Genomic DNA, 22,155 nt, shown 5'->3' with positions numbered 1-22,155 from the left:
CACTTGAAATGCAATGACGTCTTTAATATAGTTCACGTTTCTCTTATAGATAGAAAAGATTCTATTGATACCATGACAGTTTGTTATCAGTAATAATTTAAAAGTAATTCAAAAGAATAAGCACACGTTTCAAGATATTTTTATAACATTAACTTTGGATCAAGTCAGGAACCTGTAGTCTAGTGGTTGTGGTTGGTTCATTTCGGTAATATGTGTTGTTTGTAAATTTTTTTGTTATACATGTACATTAGGCAGTTAATATTCTGATATGAATTGTTTCATATTCATGTTTCACATGTTTAAACCTTTTATAGCGACTTTTACTCACTCAATGAAGGTCGTACAGTCGACTACAATTGCGTATATCTACCTAAAACTTTGGTGAATTATTATAGTTGTATCATTGAAAATTATAACAACATTCCTTATTTTTACCAACACTGATATTTTCTATTCAACGGCAAGAAAATAGAACTTTGCTTCGTATTGTTCTTTGTGTGGTTTTAATATAGCATAAGAATTTTGACAGCAGTAGATTTTGAATGAAAAGCTGGACTAATTTTTAGGGTAGTAAGGCAGAATCCAATTAAAATACATAATTCTAAATATGAAAAGAAATGTAAGTTAAATCTCCACAAAACAGTAACACTTCTACAAAAGATATTTCAGTCTATTACTAATTGGAGTCTTATTAGGTTTTCTTCATCTTTTACGTTACAAGTAAAAGAGTGTTCAAGTGCAAAAAAATGATTTTTTTTTGTCCTTGACCTAAAGCACTTTCAAAATCACTGTTAGTGTAAAAGATCTAAACTACAGACAAATTTTCTACCTATGAACCCAAAGTGAATCGATCTATCACATGATTTTTTTTAATTGGAAATGAACACGAATCGAGTCTTCACAAGAATTTAACAGTAACTGAACATATTGTAGATAATATTATAGAAAGTAAATATGACTTTTTTTGGTCGTGAGCATGTTTTATACAACCTATCTTTATTTATTTCTTGTTGATCAAATTTCTTGGTCCTCAACAATTAAAGTCAGTCCTGTAAGCTCTAACCAATAATGTCTCAGACAAATGCAACTTATAAGATGCAACGAGAATGCTCAAGCTGAAACGTTTCGCCTGCTTTTATATTCACGAATTATCTTATGCTGATAGACCAAGGTAAGAGTTTTAGTACAGGTGTCACATACATCACACATTGTCAAAGATCCATGAAAATGAAGTCAATGTGAGATAAACCAATTTAAGTCAGAAAGACATGTATAGCTGAAAATCATTATACACGCGTAATATAGTTTTTCTATTGCTTATCTCATACAAGAAACAGCCAAAACAATGAAAATTACATATTGACCAATGAACCATGAAAAAATAAAGTCAAGGTGACTCGTCAGATGACCCCTGCTAGACAAGACATTTAAATCATAAAATCATTTCATACACTATATCTAGTTTTATATACTAGTATTGCTAAAAGAAATAGACAAAAAAACTAAATTTAACATTGACTAATGACCTGTGCAAATTAGACAAATAATAGTTCACAAGACACATAGAAAACTAATGATTAAGCAACACGAATCCCACCATGGGTTTGATCTCGGGTGCTCCTGAAGGGTATGCTGATCCTGTTCCACATATAAATGTAGCACCCATCCTGTTGCTCATGTTATTACAAATCCGTTAAATAGTCCAATTCGGTAGTTCAATAATAGGTAAGTGGGAAAATAACATAATAAAAATAGAAATTTGTTTTCAAGCAGTTGCTTGACAATGAAAATGAGGTCAAGGCCAACAGACATAATACAGACTTTCGTTATACATGTATAAGCCACAAGGTATGAAGCCTCCAGTTAAAGTCAATTACCATATAAAATATCAAGCTCAATACAAATAGCTAACGCCGTAGGATTGTTATCTGTATCTTGCGCATGTCACAGACATGACAATAAAGCAAGAAGACAAGCAAAGTCATGTACATCGATGACTCGCATCCTGGATTTTAGTTGTATTTGTTGATCAACTTTGAAACAAATTACTCAGGGAAAAGGGTCTTACTTGCAAAAGACAGAACGAAAGATTTTTTTCTAATCCATTTATCAACTTAATATTCTAAAAATAATTTATTCAAACGCCTGTACCAAGGTAGGAACCTTCTCATTGCTTGTCTCATGTCCAAAAAAACATAAAAAAAAAATCTTTGTTGATTTAGTTTTCATTCACAATGCAGAGCATGCTACATGTATCAAGTGTCGATGGTATGTTTCCCTTTTGATTTTTGTTTGGTGTTTTTTATCGATTGATTGCTGTCGGATACGAATGCGTTTTTTTGGGGGGGAGGGGGACAGGGGCCCATTCCTCTATATGGAGCTACATGAATGGTGAAAGCATAAAATTTCTACATGTCACACAACATGGAAAGGACTATTTCAATGTTTTGTACTTAAATGTTTCATTTAAAACTAAATTTTCTCTTTTGGGACTTTATCTGTAATGTTCATACAATAATTTTAATTTAAATTGTATATTATTATGAACGAGCTTCTGGTTTTGAAAATATAAACTTATGGCAAGTTATTATAGGTTCTTTCGGTCTCTTTAAAAATACACCACCACTGTATGTCTCTTACAGTTTTGTTTAAATGTTCTTCCCTGCACATAATTACTTATTTGTATGTTATATTCTTGTAGGATGTTGATTCAATGATAAAATCCTGTTTAATAAACCGTATTAGACTCTTGGAATTCTTCATTCTGTTGCTGAAATCTAAAAATAAAATTCAGGGTACAATTTTCTTAAATGATCATCAAATACTACGGTAACCTTACCAATCAGGGTTATTATTAAGGAATTTTAAGATGAGTCCATATATTTAGCATTTCTGACACGTGCAATGGTGAGATTAAGGATTTTTTGTGATTTATAATTTATCATTGCAGTCTCCATGATAAACTAGAACAAGATAAACAAGAGTGCACACGCTGAAATATCTCGCCTTCTTTACTTATCATTGATATTATGTTGATAGTCCTAAGTATAAAGCTTTATTAAAGACTGTCACATAAACTTAACATTAACCAAGATAACTAAAAAAAGACCAATGAACCATGAAAAGGAGGTCAAGGTCAGATGAACCATGCCAGGCAGACATGTACAGCTATGCTTCCATACAACAAATATAGTTGACCTATAACTTATAGTTTAAGAAAAACAGACCAAAACACAAAAACTTAACACTGAGCAATGAACCATGAAAATGAGTTCAAGGTCAAATTAAACCTGCACGACTGACATATAGATCATAAAATATTTCCATACACTAAGGGACGACATCAAAAGTTCATTGTAGGATAAAAAACTTAATTCACATAGTTTTTTCACTGACCCCCCCCACCCCCCCCTCTTAACTTAATTTGGGAAAAATTGATTTACCAATAGGGATATATGTAAAAATCGATTTTTGATATACAAAACTTGCAGAATTTTAACCCCCCCACCCCCAAACTATTTGATTTAAGTTTTTTTATCCTACATCGATCTTTTAATGTCGTCCCTAAATATAGTTGACCTATGGCATATAGTATTAGATAAAAAGGCCAAAACTCAAAAACTTAACTTTGACCACTGAACCATGAAAATGAGGTCAAGGTCAGATGACATCTGCTCGCTAGACATGTACACCTTACAATCATTCCATACAACAAATACAGAAGATCTATTGCATAAATTATGAGAAAAACAGACCAAAACACAAAAATCTAACTATAACCACTGAACCATGAAAATGAGGTCAAGGTCAGATGACATCGGCCAGTTGGACATGTACACCTTACAGTCCTTCCATACACCGAATATACTAGCCCTATTGATTATAATATCTGAGATATGGACTTGACCACCAAAACTTAACCTTGTTCACTGATCCATGAAATGAGGTCGAGGTCAGGTGAAAACTGTCTGACGGGCATGAAGAACTTGCAAGGTATGCACATACCAAATATAGTTATCCAATTAGTTATAATAAGAGAGAATTTAACATTACAAAAAATATTAACTTTTTTTTCAAGTGGTCACTGAACCATGAAAATGAGGTCAAGGACATTGGACATGTTACTGACCAAAAGTTCGTAACATGAGGCATCTATATACAATTTGTGAAGCATCCAGGTCTTCTACCTTCTAAAATATAAAGCTTTTAAGAAGTTAGCTAACGCCGCCGCCGGATCACTATCCCTATGTCGAGCTTTCTGCAACAAAAGTTGCAGGCTCGACAAAAATTTAATAATAACATTAACGGTACCAATTTTTCTGCACCAGATGCGCATTTCGAAAACACTTGTCTCTTCAGTGATGCTCGTGGCCAAAATATTTAAAATCCAAAGCGTATATAAAAGATGAAGAGCTATAATAAGTTAACCTTTAAAATTAGATCTATGAATATTTTTTAGTCATTGCTATAACATTGTTTTTATTATCCATAGTTCATGGATGGAGTATGATGCATGCACATATGTAATTTTTTAAATTCTGTATTTTACTGATAAATATACTCACTTTTATAGTCAACATCACACTTTTACACTAACAGCAGCAACTGCAGGTGAGACACAGAGTTCTGTGGATTCATTTAGAAAATGTTCAATCTATGTATCCCTATGAAGATTTCTTGTTCCCTAGTTTGGTAAAATAATTAAGCTCATTAGTATGCAGAGGAAACCAGTTTTTACAATTCTAGATAAGTTAACGGACAATGATAACGGATAAAAATTTATGAATATAGCAAAGTGGGCTAAAACAAATATGAAATAATATAAAATAAAATTTTGAATTAAAACCAAAAAGTATACAGATCTTAAGATTAATGTTACAAAGAAGTATGTAAAGTTTAAGCAATAATCATAAATTAATTTTGAGATACGGCGTGACATGCATGTTAAATACCCTCCCCCTTTTTTACAAAATACTACATAACTGAAAAACAAGAGGCTCTCAAGAGCCTGAATCGCTCACCTGAATTTTTTTGGTTTAATCTCATATCAATGATTATTTTGGCTTTTCAATTTATTTAAATGTTCTTTGAATCGTCCTATTTTCTTCAAAAGCAAAAAAAAATCATTTTCTCCTATGTTCTATTTTAGCAATAGGAGCTATGTTTCTTGACATACAAGGAAATGAAATATAAAATTTATACTATATACTCTGAAACTCTAAAACTCATTTAGCCTAAGTTTGGCTGAAATTGATACAGCAGTTTCAAAGGAGAAGATTTTTTAAAGTAAGTCAACATGATGAACAAATTGTGAAAAAAGTCTTTAAAGGGCAATAACTCCTTAAGAGGTCAATTGACAATTTTGGTCAAATTGACTTATTTGTAGATCTTACTTTGCTTAACATTTTTGCTATTAACAGTTTATCTGTATCTATAATAATATTCAAGATAATGACCAAAAACTGCAAAATTTCCTTAAAATTACCAATTAAGTGGCAGCAACCCAACAATGGTTTGTTTGATTCATCTGAAAATTTCAGGGCTGATAGATCTTGACCTAATGAACATTTTTACCCCATGTCAGATTTGCTCTAAATGCTTTCGTTTTTGAGATATAAGCCAAAAACTGCATTTGACCCCTATGTTCTATTTTAAGTAACGGCGGCCATGTTTTTTGACGGATCAAAAATCGAAGCACACACTTTGTGCAGGATAATCTAAGGAACAATCATGCTAAGTTTCATCCAAATCCATTCAGCAGTTTCAGAGGAGAATATTTTTTAAAGTTAGCAAATATGATGAACAAATTGTGAAAAATTGTCATTAAAGGACAATAACCCCTAAAAGGGTCAATTGACAATTTTGGTCATATTAACTTATTTGTAGATCTTACTTTGCTGATCATTGTTGCTGTTTACAGTTTATCTTTATCTATAATAATATTCAAGATAATGACCAAAAACTGCAAAATTTCCTTAAAATTACCAATTAAGTGGCAGCAACCCAACAATGGTTTGTTTGATTCATCTGAAAATTTCAGGGCTGATAGATCTTGACCTAATGAACATTTTTACCCCATGTCAGATTTGCTCTAAATGCTTTCGTTTTTGAGATATAAGCCAAAAACTGCATTTGACCCCTATGTTCTATTTTAAGAAACGGCGGCCATGTTTTTTGACGGATCAAAAATCGAAGCACACACTTTGTGCAGGATACTCTAAGGAACAATCATGCTAAGTTTCATTCAAATCCATTCAGTAGTTTCAGAGGAGAAGATGTTTGAAAAATTGTTAACGACGACGACGACGTCGACGACGACGACGACGACGACGGACGCCAAGTGATGAGAAAAGCTCACATGGCCTTTTAGGCCAGGTGAGCTAATGAAATTTTAAATCATCACCAAAAAGTATACAGATCTTGAGATCAATATAACAAAGAAGTGTGTAAAGTTTTAAGCAACAATCATAAATTGATTTTGAGATACGGCGTGACATGTAAAAATACCCTCCCCCTTTTTTACAAAATACTAAATAACTGAAAAACAATATTTTAAATCATCACCAAAAAGTATACAGATCTTAAGATTAATATAACAAAAAAAGTGTGTAAAGTTTTAAGCAATAATCATAAATCGTTTTTGAGATACGTCGCGACATGTGAAAATCCCCTCCCCTTTTTTACAAAATACTAAATAACTCAAAAATGAAATTTTGAATCATCACCAAAAAGTATACAGATCTTAAAATTAATATAACTAAGAAGTGTGTAGTGCGACAAGTGAAAAAAACACCCCCCTGTTTTAGTTACAAAGTGCCGTAACTCAAAAGGTTTTAATCGTATTTTGACCGAAAAGTATACAGATCATTTGACTATCATAAGAAACAACTACAATAAGTTTCGTGAAATTTGGATAAGTCGTTCTCAAGTTACGGCGCGACATGTTTACGCCGGACAGACGGACAGACGGACGGACACCGGACATTTGTATAACATAATACGTCCCGTCAAAATTTTGAAAAATTGCAAAAGTGGAAGGTCACAGACCTTGGACCACCGCTAATTTAAACCCCTGCGTCCAAATTGAAAAGATACGAAAATTTCGTCTTCTTTTAAATTCAAAATTGCCGCCAACAGTTGAACTTATATACGTAGTTGACTACGTATTGTCGACAAACAATATTCCTACGACTTTTGCAATTTGGGAAATCTTAACTACTTGTCTTTAGAGATTTTCGGTGATTAGATATTTCATACATTTGTTCTTTGACATCTTAGCCAAAAGCTCAGAGGATAATAAACTACATAAGGATTCCTAATGTGCTCTACTTCCTATGTGCAACTTCAAAACTTTTGGGAAAATCGACGATCATTTAAGGTTTTTCTGGTCATATTTTTTGTAATTCAGAATGAAAAGTATAAAAAAAAAACTGTCCAATAAGTTACAAATAATATAGTAGCCAGCTAGATTATAACAATGGCACGTATTTCAGCAATTATTGGGTAGCACACAAATCCAGAGTGCTCGCATAAGGCAGCTTAACTGCCTAAAAATGAAGCTTTGCTGTTGTAAAATATAAACTTGCGTAGCAACAGATCAAAATGATTAGATCTATTCGTCAACTCCCCCCCCCCCCAAAAAAAACCCCATCAAATTATTGTCCCCTTAAAACAAAACAACCATTACCATGGCAACCATAAAAGAACCATTGTAGTAAAGTTACAGATTGCATAACAATATACCCGGAGACAAATTATTTTAAGTGACACAGTTTTGATGGCAACATCCAGTGGCGGATTCAGTAATTTTCATGAGTGGGGCCCCGCTGACTGCCTAAGAGGGGCCTCGCTCCAGTCAAGCTTCGGTGATTCCCTTTATAAGCAAGCAGGATTTTTTTCCCAAAAAGGGAGGCTGGACCCTCACCCCGAGTTATAATAATAATATAATAAAACTCATTAGGATTAAACCAAATTTCAATAAGGCGCTCTACATAAAATATCAACTACATAAATGAATAATTTACTTATATACAAATGTAAACAATAGATCTAAATAAACAAACTATAATTACAACAACCAGGTGCTCCGCAGGGCACATCTGTATACGACCGCAGTGGTGCAACCCTGAACGGTTGGAGAAAATATGGTCACAATATTGAAGCTTCATACTGTCTGAATTTGGATTGTGATCGAATTTTTGTCATAACTAAGGTTTTTGTAACAAAATAAATGTGGCCAGAGATCTAACAAATCTACTATACAATACTGTGCAATTGAAGGCTTCTTCTTGAAATTTTTCAAAATTCTAATTTCGAAAATTTTTGAAAAAAGGAATCCCTTAAAAAATTTAACCCCCCCCCCCTAAATTTTTTTTATTGAAACCCCCTTTTTAAGCAATAACCCTTCAACTCAATCCCATCATTTCCCTTGTAGTATGGAACCTTGTATTACGATTTCAGAGAGATTCATTCACCTAAACAATTTTTGTTTGGAAACTAGAAACATGCTTCTTTTTTGCCCTTTTTTGGCCCCACTAATTCCTACATATTTTGGACAATTATTCCAAAACTTAATCCTAGCCTCCCCTTTGTTATGTGGAACATTGTGGTACAATTTTAGAGAAGTCAATACAATTACACACAATTTATTGTCTTGGAACTAGAAAAATGCTGGCTTTTGGTCCCTTTTTGGCCCTTTATTCCTAAACTTTTGACCCATAACCCCGTAAACGAATCCAAACCTTCTACTTGTGGGTTTAAACATTGTGGTACAATTTCAGAGCAAATGAAATACTTATACACAAGTTATTATCCTTACTAGAAAAATCCTTGTTTTGGGCTTCTTATTCCAAAACGGTTGGACAACCATCCCCAAAATCGATCCCAACCTTCCTTTTGTGGTATTGACCCTTTAGAAAAAAAATCATTAAGATCTATTTTGTTAAACTAAAGAAACTGTCCGGAAACCAATTGGGCTTCGGACGACGCAGACGACAACGACATCATACCATTATACAATCCAAAAAAATGTTTGAGGTCGTATAAAAAACACCTATAGTATAATTTTTTTATTTCACTGGATAATGAATTCCACGCTTTTGTGCCACTAAAAGAACCAGATGCTCCGCAGGGCGCAGCTTTATACGAAAACAAAAACTCCCAAAATCAATCCCAACCTTCCTTTTGTCGTCATAAACCTTGTGTGAAAATTTCATAGATTTCTATTTTCTTATACTAAAGATATTGTGCAAAAACTAAGAAAAATGTTTGTTTTGGACCGTTTTTGGCCCCTAATTCCTAAACCGTTGGGACCAAAACTCTCAAAATCAATCCCAACCTTCTTTTTGTGGTCATAAACCTTATTTTAAAAGACGTAGGTCCGGTAAGTCCCGATTTTGGCCTCAATTTTCAAGTTCATCTGACGAAATATTTTAGACACTTTTTAAACACTTAAGTGTCTATTTCAATTGATTCAATTAGTTTTTGTGAAAGATTTCAACTCATTAAGTCATTAAAAACGCTCTGATTCAAGCTTAAACATGAAAAATCTATCAAATTCGCCAAAAATCGTCACTTTTCAGATGGTTTTGGTCAAAAATGAAAGTGGCCGCATCCGTGTTCATCCTCAACCTTTATATATAGTATGTATTATCATCAAATACAACTTACATTTCAATATTATGGATGAACACGAATGCGGCCACTTTCATTTTAGACCATCTTCGCTAGCCAAGGGTTACGAACCACTCCCGCTCTCTCGTAACCCTTGGCTAGCGAAGATGATTTTAGACAGAAACTGTCTAAAATTGTCTAAAATGCTGAAATTGTGAAGATTTCAGTAATTTAGCGTGACTTTATGATGCTAGTACCCGATATATGTGCATTGTATTGTCAAACACAGCCCATATTTATGTACCAGAATCATTCTACTTTCCAAAAAATGGCTTAACGATTACATTATCACAATTTTGTAAAACTGCTATATTTTGGGGCCAAAAAGGAGTCTTACCGTACCTACTCCTTTAATAGAATTCAGTTTACTGAAAGTTCTTGTGCGAAAACCAAGTAAAATGCTATTTTGGGCCCTTTTTGTCCCTAATTCCTAAACTGTTGGGACCTGGCCTCACGGTCATAAAACTTTCGAGCATGATTTTTGTACTTGGACTCGAAAATCAACCAATCAAATTGCTGGATTTCATGTTTCGAGCATGATTTTTGTGCTCCGAGCACTGAGCAAAGTTTCATGCCTTTAAGGCCAGAACTCCCAAAATCAATCCCAACCTTGCTTTTATGGTCATAAACCTTTTGTTTAAATTTCACATGTTTCTATTTACTTATACATTTTTTTTTGTACTTAAGTTAAAGTGCGAAAACACCAAATATTTTCGGACGACGACGATGACGACGGCAACGTCATACCAATATACGACCGAGACCACATTTGTCTGTTCTTCTTCGCTTCGTTGTTCACGAATATAGTCCCTAGTGTTTACTCGTTTAAACTAATATCAATTTGACATGTTACTTGTAACTTTTCTTTTCATTTAAAGTACCTAATACAATACCAAAGAGCTTCCAAAACTTAAAATTACTGGAATTTATTACAGCTTTGTGTTTATTAACTTAATTCTCTGGTTGATGAGCTCTTTTGTGGCCGGTAACAGAGTAGAGAGTAAAATCATAAAAATACTGAACTTAAGGTCGTGATAACGTCGCTGTGAGATCGTAGCGCAATCTCTCCGAATAGAAACACGCTTTCGCTACGCTCTCGCAACGATTGTACAGCGACCTTTGCGATCTTATACGATCTTAATGCGCTTCCACTACGCTTCTACCACGACCTAATTTCGCCACGACCGCACCACGATTGTTTTGAACATGTTTAAAGATGGCCACGCTCTTCACGATCTTGAAGATCTCACCACAACCGTGGTACGACCTTACTGCGACCTACACGATCATCAAAATTTGCATTTTTTCCACAGATCGTAGTGCGATCGTGGCTTAGTGGGACTGGGGTATAAGAGAAAACTCAATTCGGAACATCCATAATCACGTGGCTAAATCAAATAACAAAACGCATCAATAAAAGGATAGACAAGAATTATCAATTTCCTATTTTGGTGTCTGTATGATCTATAAAATATATAACTTTCTCACTGAATGTATATGTTCCGGACCATATGAGTATTTGGACCATACGCGTATGGTCATGACCATATGGGTATATACTCATATGGTCCGACCATACACGTATGGTCGGGGTAATTAACACTCTGTTACAGTTTACTTTTAATACTTCTAAACTCTTCATATGGTATGACCGTTCATTCAAAAGACGCTATCATATAGGTAATTTTATCGTTATATTATAATAAAAAGATAAGCTAAATAAAAATAAGAAGTTTCACATTGTTAATTTTACTTAATTGTCAAATTTAAAGTAAACACATTTTATACCGATGGTCATTACCGATGGTCATAACCGATTTGTTATTACGAGTAAATGGCAATATGTCGACTAAAAAATTAAATTCCAAAAATTTCTTAATGAACTGTTACATTTGTACATAAGAAGTCACTGGAAAGTAGCATACTATTAGTTTATTTAAGTTGTGTTCTGAAGATGGTGTATTGCAGTCAATCATTTTACGATATTTGAGATGTAGAGCTTCTTAAAAACACTGTAGACATCAGAATTGCCAAAGACCTCGGTATCACTGTACGCAGCTGCAAAAAAGGCTAATAGACTTATTAAAAGGGGATATAGTTACGATACTGTTGTCAGGTCATTAAAGATTGCATATTTTGGCTTTAACATTGATTCACTGATAGGGTCTTTGCATCGGAACTAAACACATTTATTTCTAAAAAAACAGTTGTTGGCATGACACGGGTTATGTTCTTCTCATATATTTTATGATAGTATGATACTAAACCCCTAACGGGAGGGATTGTACCTGATATTAATATGATGAAGACATAATCTTTCAATCAGTTTAATTGAGGTCTGGAGCTGGCATGTCAGTTAACTGCTAGTAGTCTGTTGTTATTTATGTATTATTGTCATTTTATTTATTTTCTTTTGTTACATCTTTTGACATCAGACTCGGACTTCTCTTGAACTGAATTTTAATGTGCGTATTGTTATTGTTTTACTTTTCTACATTGGCTAGAGGTATAGGGGGAGGGTTGAGATCTCATAAACATGTTTAACCCCGCCGCAATTTTGCGCCTGTCCCAAGTCAGGAGCCTCTGGCCTTTGTTAGTCTTGTATGATTTTAAATTTTAGTTTCTTGTGTATAATTCGGAGTTTAGTATGACGTCCATTATCACTGTACTATTATGCATATTTTAGGGGCCAGCTGAAGGACACCTACGGGTGCGGGAATTCTCGCTACATTGAAGACCCATTGGTTGCCTTCGGCTGTTGTTTGCTCTATGGTCGGGTGGTTTTGACATATTCACCATTTCCTTTCTCAATTTTATTGTTTTTCACTCGCAAACAAAATGTGTAAATGAAAAAGATCGTGCACAAAACTTGCAAATGCAAAAAAGCTATGATACCGTGTGGAAGTGAATGTCATCCAAGCCTACATGCACTAATGTAACTAGCGATGAAAACTAACTATGGCATCAATATTAAATTTTTACGTAGTTTTTTTTATTATAAAATTAAAAAATTGTCATGTTTTAAACCATCACTGTTTTTTTTAGATAAAGTTCTTGTATTATTGAAACGTTTATAATGTAATTTGGAAAAATAAATATACCTATATGGTCCAAATACTCATATGGTCCGGCCCGTTAATAACCAAACGAGTATTATACTCATATGGTCCGACCATACGCGTACGGTCGGACCATATGAGTATACGCATATGGTCATGACCATAACCATAACCATGACCATATGCGTATGGTCCAAATACTCATATGGTCCGGAACATATACAAAGAGGGTAACCAAAGATTTTGCGACGATGCAAATATTAAACTTTACAATATAAATAAATATCTTTAACCAACGAATTCAAATAGCAAAAGCTATGCAATTAACAAATATAAACTTATATGCTTCATGTAAATTATTTAACAATGAAATACATTAATTATGAAATTTGAAGTTTTACCAAGGGCGCTAATAATTAATTAATAACACTGTCTACCACACAGCATTTTGGGGACACTCCCTCTGGTATCATTCCCCCTCTTTTATAGCTGACTATGCGGGGGCTTTTTCTAATTATTGGGGGCATTATGATGACCTATAGTTGCTAATGTTTGTGTCATAGTCACAGTCATCCTCATTGCTTCCCTCAATCTTTATTCTATCACCAATTGTTTCAACACCTAGTCTGATCAAGTCTTGATCAGTAAGGTGCTGAAAAGAGTCATCTTCTATCCTATCATCTTTAAACATTTTAATTTGAAAGATTTGCAGATTAAGTTCTACAAGAGCACGTTGTATAGCAGACGACATGTTGCCAGTATGAAAATAAACCCGAAAAAAATATACATGTTTTCGGTTATTTTCGGAAGTCTACCACCACCACATAATGAAAAAAAGCACTGAAAGTAATTGATTAACCACCTAGTATAATATTTTTTGAACCAAACATAAAACATTTTGACCACTGATCATAAAGTTGTTTGAACTGAACATAATATTTATTTTACTGAGCATAATGATCAGTCTACAGAACATAATATTTATTTCACTCAACATAATGATAACAGTACTGATAATAAAGTGCTGCGCTTTAGCGCATGATACGCCCGTCGCTCTTTTAACTTGTTTTTAAAAGTGTTAGTTATTGTCCAAAAATTGGAAAATCCCCCCTTTTTTAAGAATAAAAATTCATAACACGGAAATGTAAAATCTTAAATTTATAAAAATTGAAAGGGAGCTTACATCAATATATATAAACAATTCACCAAAGTCTCATGGACATTGGTGAAAGCCTTTTTGAGTTATTGTCCGAAGTGTTAAAAATCCCCCTTTTTTATGAATAAAGCCCCATAAATCCAAAACTTAAAATCTGAAATTTATAAAAATTGAAAAGGAGCTTGCTTACATCAATAGATATAAACAATTCACCAAAGTTTCATGGACATTGGTGAAAGCGTTTTTGAGTTATTGTCCGAAGTGTGGACAATGGATCCCCTTTTTTATAAATAAAGCCCCATAAATCCAAAACTTGAAATTTGAAATTTAAAAAAACGAAAGGGAGCTTACGTCAATAGATATAAACAATTCACTTAAGTTTCATGGAAATTGGTGAAAGCGTTTTTGAGTTATTGTCCGAAGTGTGGACGACGGACGGACAGACGGACGGACAACGGTATACCATAATGTCTAAAGACGGCGGGCGTATAAAAAGTGTGTTTGACCACTGAATATTTCGGTTTCTGTAATCAACATAATGAGAAATCTACATAATATAATAATATGTTGACAGAAGATATTTTCAAAAGTACTGAATATAAAGACAAAAGTATATTGATTAAAGTGCTGAATATAATACCAGATCTGCACAATATAATGATTATTCTACTGATCATTATGATGTTATTGCTCAACATAATTGTTATACTACTGAACCATGTGAACATAATAAAAAGGGCTCTCATAATCGAGAAAAAACGCTGAAAATAATTAAACTTTCACAGCATATACTAAATATGAACAACGAAAGACAGCTATCACAAATAGATTCTGGGTGTATCTGTGACTGGGAAATGTGTTGGTCTGGAACCACACACACACAATAAACAGTACGGACTCTGACTCTGGGACTAGCTCTTGTAACAAAAGACGACTCTGGTTAGCGCGATGTATAATTTAATAAGTTCAGCATAAAGTAGAGTTGGGACTGCTCAGTGTAATACTAAATCCATTTTGCCACATCAAAATAACAACATAGTTTATATAACAAACCAAAACTACTTGTACTTGACAAATATTTCTCTAAATGAGTGAGAAAATTCAAATAAGGGATAACAGAAAAATTAACACATACATGTAGATAATAATTAACGATTATAGAACATACAGACTTATTTATGGGATTAAAGCCTTGGCTTGTCAAATACGAATAATCTGATACTACTATAACACGTGTTATAGTAGTCTCAGGAATAATAGATCATTTTGAAGTAAAATGTCGCCATTTAAAAAAAAACAAATTAAAACATGAAATTATATTAGCTTAATCTTCTAAACTTGACCTAAATCTTGCACAATAAAAATATCAAAATCCCTAGTGAAATATTGCAAATATAACAAAATCACTGGTTTTACAAAATCTTTAACAAAATGTCCAAAAAGTATCAAAATAAATTTTTGTCCATTTTTCCACTGTGACACAGCTATGGCGTTCCATATTCCTTGTCTGTCCTATTATATTCATATATGGTATTTGAAATGAAAATAAGCACAAAACCAGTCATTTTAACAATTAAGATCCTATCAAGGAACCCTTTTAAGGTGACTATATCAGAGACAAAAACAAAATGTATACAATAGATATAAAAAAAGAAGATGTGGTATGATTGCCAAACAGACAACTCTCCACAAGAGACCAAAATGACAGAAATTACCAACAATAGGTCATCGCACGGCCGTCAACTATGAGCAAAGTCCATACCGCATAGTCAGCTATAAAACTTTAAAGGCCCCGAAATAACAATGTAAAACGAGAAAACTAACGGCTAACTCATGTACAAAAAATGAACGAAAAACAAATTGAACACATAAACAAACCACCACTGAATAAGTATACAAGACGAAAAGAAAAGGACAGTACTAAATATGTTAAGAATCTAATCTAAAATAAAAATGAAATTATCCTCGTACAAAATAAATATTTATATATAAAAGAGGTGACTAGATGCTCTGCAAGGGTAATTAGCATATTTTGAATTTTACTTAATATGTTTTTGACCAGCAATTTAAAAATAAATAAATACATATTTGAACAATAAAAAAAAGAATTTTTCATCATAGGATCGGGATATTGTAACTTGATAAAGGAATTCGAATGTGAAATGATGGTAGCTAACCACGGATCCAAGAAAAGACACGTATTATATGTCAATAAACACGATATTAAAATAAGAAGATGTGGTATAATTTCCTATGAGATTTCTGTTTACTACAAGCTATAACTACTGGAAGAAAAAGCTCAAGTAAAATTAAATGTTATCAAGGATTGGAGAGGCCTTGTTATCTGAAAGACAGAGAAAACAACATGATTTTTTTTATATCGGGAACTTTTCAATATTCCCAACTATAGAATCCGACAAATTAACGAAAAAGTTTTTTTTTAGTGAGAACAACATTTTATCAAACCATAATTATTTATTTCTTCAATATAAAAAGAAGGAGATGTGATAGGATTTTCAAAGTTAAAAAAATAAATGGATTTAAGCAATTATAGTCGGCAATAACAGGTTCCGACATGAAAAATAAGAATTAATACACAAACTGACGGCCTAATTCATAATAAAACAATTTACGAAAAACATATATGACATACACGAAAAAACGACAAACACTGAACTACGGGCTTTTGACTTAAAACAGGTACATACAGAATTTGGCGGGGTTAAAAATGTCTGTGTGCGCTCAATTTCTAAAAAAAAAAAACCTATCACAACACAAGACCAAACTATAAAAAAAATCAGTTGAATGATCGGATCATCATTCAATACTATCAATGACGATATCAGATCAGGTGCGGGATCCAAACCACGGAACACCCTGAAATTCCACAAAAAATAAAAATAAATTCGAAAAACTTGAATGGGGTTTCAATCACCAACACTCCCTCTCCCCTCATGCCGGATCCGCTCAGTCAGACTCAACTTTTGAGTGTGTAATTTAGGTATAAAAAATTGATAACAATACAAAATAAATAACTGATATTAAATTGTAACAGAAAAAGGAGAGAAAATCATTCCAGACATGTGTTGCAACATTTGATTACAGTAGTTTTAATAAATATTTATATGACAGAAGTATCATGGAAAACATAAACTAATCATGAATGTGGCAGAAGAGATAGTACACGGTTTATGTTCTTCTCATTGATATTGTTCAGGAAGGCTCAGAGTGATTGTACAGTAAACTTGCAAGCGATTGTACAGTCAATAAAAATATCCGACATGGAGAAAATGAATATATTTGGATTTCTACTGGAACAATGACTTCAAAACTTTCAGACAGGTACGACTATATATCAGAAAAGGTACATGTGGAAATTCAGGTAGCAAACATTGATTTTTCGATGTTTTTTTAGACATTTTTCGTCGTTTTTTTTATACATTTTTGATCCCTGTTGTGTGGCAAATTTGATCGTTTCACACATCATGGAGCTCCATCATTCTAAGGAAAACGTTTGGATGCACATAGCTTTCTTATTATTTTATTGGTTCTTTATGAGAATATTTAAGCTACCAAAACCTGAAGCAGAAACGTTACATAGATAGCTATATATAGTAACATAAGAGTTCATCCAATTTTCTTCAAGCAACTTGTTATTTTGCAAATGTCGGGGCCCCTTTTGACAGTCTCCCGAATGACCAAATTATAAGAAAACCGTACAGTTCCGTTTCCACACTATGGTACTGGTCCCTTCGAATAGAATCGCGCTTTCACTACGATCTCGCTATAATGATACAGCGACCTTTGCGATCTTACCACGACCTTAGTGCGAACTCACTAATACCTGATTCCACCACGATTGCTTTGAACATGTTCAAAGTTGTATACGCTCATCACGAACTTGAAGACCTCGCCATGACCGTGATACGACCTCACTGTGATCTTCAAGATCGCGCTACGATCGTCAACATTGGCATTTTTTTCACAGATCGTAGTGCGATCGTTGCGTAGTGTGACCGCAGAATTAAACTTTATTAGTTGAATAGAGCCACAAGAGCTTAACAAAAAAATATTACTTCCCTTAGCCCCATATGTTTACCATTTCCTGGTAACAGAACTCAATTTGGCAAAAAAGAGGGAAAGTGCAGAGTTTATAAATTAGCCAAATTATGTTTAATAAAAAGAAATAATATAGATATTCAGACATTTAAAACTTTTTTCAGTTTAAAAAAACAAATAAAAATAGTGTTCAAAAGTAAACTTTCGTTAAAAAAATATGGATTATTTGAAGAAAAAAAACAACAAATTGCACACATTTAAAGAACATTTTATATATAAAACAGAATTTACAAATAATTTAACATAAAACAGATAATGTTTATCTGTTTATCTTTTAATACAAAAAAGTTATGTATTCCTGTCGACAGGAAAAATATGTCCACAAATCCGAATTTTGAGCGTCCGTCGTCGTTAACTTATAAACAATTTTTCTCCTCTGAAACTACTGGGTCAAATTTTACCAAACTTAGCCACAACCATCATTGGGGTATCTAGTTTAAAAATTGTGTCCGGTGACCCGCCAAACTAACCAAACTAACCAAGATGGCCTCCATGGCTAAAAATAGAACATAGGGGTTAAATGTATATTTTTGCTTATCACTCTGAAACCAAAGCATTGAACAAATCTGACAAGGGGTAAAATTGTTAACTAGGTCAAGATCTATCTGCCCTGAAATTTTCAGATGAATCGGACAATGGGTTGTTGGGTTACTGTCCCTGAATTGGTAATTTTAAGGAAATTTTGTCCGTTTTCTGTTATTATCTTGAAAATTATTATAGATATAGAGATCAACTGTAAACAGCCATTATGTTCACCAAAGTAAGATCTACAAAAAAATCAACATGATTGAAATGGTAAGTTGATCCCTTAAGGAGTTATTGCACTTAATAGTCATTTTTTTACCAATTTTTCGTAAATTTTTTACAAAAATCTTCTCCTCTGAAACTACTGGACCAAATTCACCCAAACTGAGCCAAACTCATTATTAAAGTATATTTTTATATATCTGCTCTAAAAAAAATTCATATGAATTGTACAACTGGTTGGTTGGTTGCTGTCCCCCAATTGGTAATTTTTAAAGAAATTTAGCCGTTTTTGGTTATTTCCTTGAATGCTATTATATATAGAGATAAACTGCAAATAACATTAATGTTCAGCAAATTAATCTCTACATATAATTCAACATGACCGAAATAGTCAATTGACCCCTTTAGGAGTTATTGCCCTTTATAGTCAATTTTTAACAATTTTCATTAATTTTGTAAATTTGGGTAAGTTTTTACAAAATGTGTTCCTCTGTAACTAAAGGGCCAATTCCTTACAGATAGAGAAAATTGTAAGTAGCAAGAATGATGAGTAAAGTATGATCTACGAACAGATCACAATCACCAAAAAACAATTTTGTCATGAATCCATCGTTTTCCTTTGTTTAATACACTCATAAACCAAGGTGCGCAACACAGGCTCTTAAGAGCCTCTAGTTATACTTCATTGAACTTTTGATGTCGTCCCTTAGGCCGTTAGTTTATTTCGTCTTAATTGTTTCACATTTTTTTTTGTCGTGGCCTTTTATAACTGATATACAGTATGGGTATTTGTCATTTTTTGTCAAAGGCCGCACGGTTGGTTATAATTGATAATACTACTTCATTGATCTCCAGTTGATAGTTGCCAAATTGGCAGTCATACCACATCTCCTTACTTGTTATGATATTGTATACATTTTTCGTACATGACTTTAAATTTCTCGTCCTGTCTTAACTATATATGAAATATTAGTCGCTTGACATTAAAAGCAAACAACTAACAATCAATCAATTCAAACTCGTGTTTAATAAGTAGAAAATCAATTAATTTTTGGAGTTAAAAGGGGGAGGTGCCAGGAGGTCTTTGAATGTAAATATGGTGGCCTGGTAAGAGCTGGAATCAATAGGCATGCTTAGCGACAAGTTAAGACTTTAAAAATAATTTAAAAAAATCCGCAAAAAATCGTGCTGCCCATTCCCATCCTTAGAATAACAAAAGGTCGTACCCTTACTGTTATTGTCCGTGTGTTTTATTATTTATCCAGCTTGTTGTCCATATAGTGTCCTTCTAATGAGGCAACTGTTTAATATTCGGGGGGGGGGGGGGTGGGGGCTTGATAATCACAAAAATAAATGGTTTGTTCTGCAGGTCTATTCGAAAGTATTAGATGGCAACAGATTCTTCATGAAATTCATTTTTTTCCCCCAAAAAAGTCGTGAAACACTTCCGAAATGTTCATATAATAAAATTATTAATATTATTTAAAATATACTTGAAATGTCTGAAAAAAGGTTTCATTTAACTTGAGCTATATTGTGTCAGATATACATGATACCTCACTTTTATTACAGGGCAGTAACTACATTGAGGCAAATTTTATGCTTACGTTATAATTTTATATATACTCAAAATTGGAATAAAAAAGAAGTATCAATTTAGATATTTCTCATCAGACTCGTTATTTTTCCTTAAATCTTTTATTTATTTATTTATTTCAAAGTCTAATTTTCTGTCAACCAGTGTATTCGCTGATACTGTTTTTCTCTTTAGCCCATTCTAGCCTATTTTGCTGCAATATACTTGATACATAATTTTCTAAAGTTGTTACTTTACAATTTTTTATGCCTCAATTATGGGCATTATGTTTTCTGGTCTGTGCGTGCACTCCTCCATCTGTCTGTCCCACTTCAGGTAAACGTTTGTGGTCGAGGTAGTTTTTAATGAAATTGACGTCCAATCAACTTGAAACTTAGTAAACATGTTCCTTTTGTCTTTGTCTGAGTTGTCATTATAGATGGTCCTAGCTGTCTTTTTTAGACGGTCCGAGTTGTCCCAGGACGGACATGTTCTGCAACTTACTAAAATGCCCCAAGTTTGAACACGTTATTTGATTTCGTGATCACCAAACTAACCAAATGAAATGTGAACTACATTGATATATTTCGTAACTTTTTACCTTAAAAAATCCTGGTCCTATGTAGATTTGGAAGTTGTCGTCAGCAAAAGATTAAAACACCGTTCATTGTGGGCTTCCGTTGTCGTTGATTTCTATATTTTATGCAATGTCAATTTCATCATGCAATACTTTCTCCGCAATCAGGGCCGGGTCCATTAAGGGATACACACAGTTTGATATTCATGCTAATAATATATAACAGTTACGATTTAAAAATCAATTTGAATTTAGGTTGCAGTAAGAAAAAAACAATATTAGGTCAATGTCATAAAGATATAAACTTTTTAGTATTCTGAATAAAACTGGGGAAAGGAAGGGCGCATTTAAATCTTGCCCTATCCCAGTTTCGCAGTCTCATACATATTTTTTGTATGAGGCTAAGAAACTGGGGAAGGACGAGGTTCTACCGAGCCCTTCCCCAGTTTTGCGCCAAGCACAAAAAAAGTTTATATTTTTCTGTCATTGACCTAATATTGCTTTTATACTGCAACATAAATTAATAAATTGATAGCTATTCAAATCGTAACACAAACGAAAGACTTATTTTCATCCCTTCATGGACCCCTGATTGTGGAGAAAGTGTGCCATGATGAAATTGACATCGTACACAATAGAGCTTTGTTACAATATTTTATATAAAATAAACACAACTAGTTGCAGTATAAAAACATTTTATATTTTTCTGACATTGACCTTATATTGTATGTGTAGAAGTACTTAAAGATGACAAAAAATTTTAGTACTCAAAAATGACTGAAATTTTCAGTACTGAAAAATGACTGAAATTTTCAGTACTGATAAATGACTGAAATTTTCAGTACTGTAAACAACTTTTTCTCAACATTACTGAAAATGATATAAAAATGTATGTACTGAATCGTGATGTTTCCCAAAAGTACTATTTATATAGCGGCATTTGATGTACTGTTTAGTAATGTTTCCTAAAAGTACTGTTTATATAGCGGCATTTAATGTACTGTTTAGTGATGTTTCCTAATAGTACTGTTTATATAGCGGCATTTAATGTACTGTTTAGTAATGTTTCCTAAAAGTACTGTTTATATAGCGGCATTTAATGTACATGTAAACGCTAGTCAAATTGTTGGTAGTGTAAAATAAGCTTATTTTTAAAGGAGGGTATTGCTACTATCATTAAATTGTTCAGGAACCTTTCTTTGTTGCTGCTAATGGATACAATACATAAGACATATGTCTTTAAAAGCAT

General features: G+C 33.2%; 1 long non-coding RNA gene across 1 annotated transcript; it reads right to left on the bottom strand.

Annotated features, from left to right (window-relative positions):
• Window positions 1–2,234: 2,234 nt before the first annotated feature.
• Window positions 2,235–21,055, bottom strand: LOC143043320 (uncharacterized). The gene is made up of 3 exons (XR_012968308.1): window positions 20,931–21,055; window positions 4,566–4,684; window positions 2,235–2,777 (listed from the first exon to the last, which is right to left on the bottom strand). It is a non-coding gene; the product is annotated as an uncharacterized LOC143043320 (long non-coding RNA).
• Window positions 21,056–22,155: the final 1,100 nt, after the last annotated feature.

This window comes from Mytilus galloprovincialis, chromosome 8 (genome assembly GCF_965363235.1).
Source record: "Mytilus galloprovincialis chromosome 8, xbMytGall1.hap1.1, whole genome shotgun sequence".
NCBI lineage: Eukaryota > Metazoa > Mollusca > Bivalvia > Mytilida > Mytilidae > Mytilus > Mytilus galloprovincialis.
This window is presented reverse-complemented; position numbering and strand designations above follow the sequence as displayed.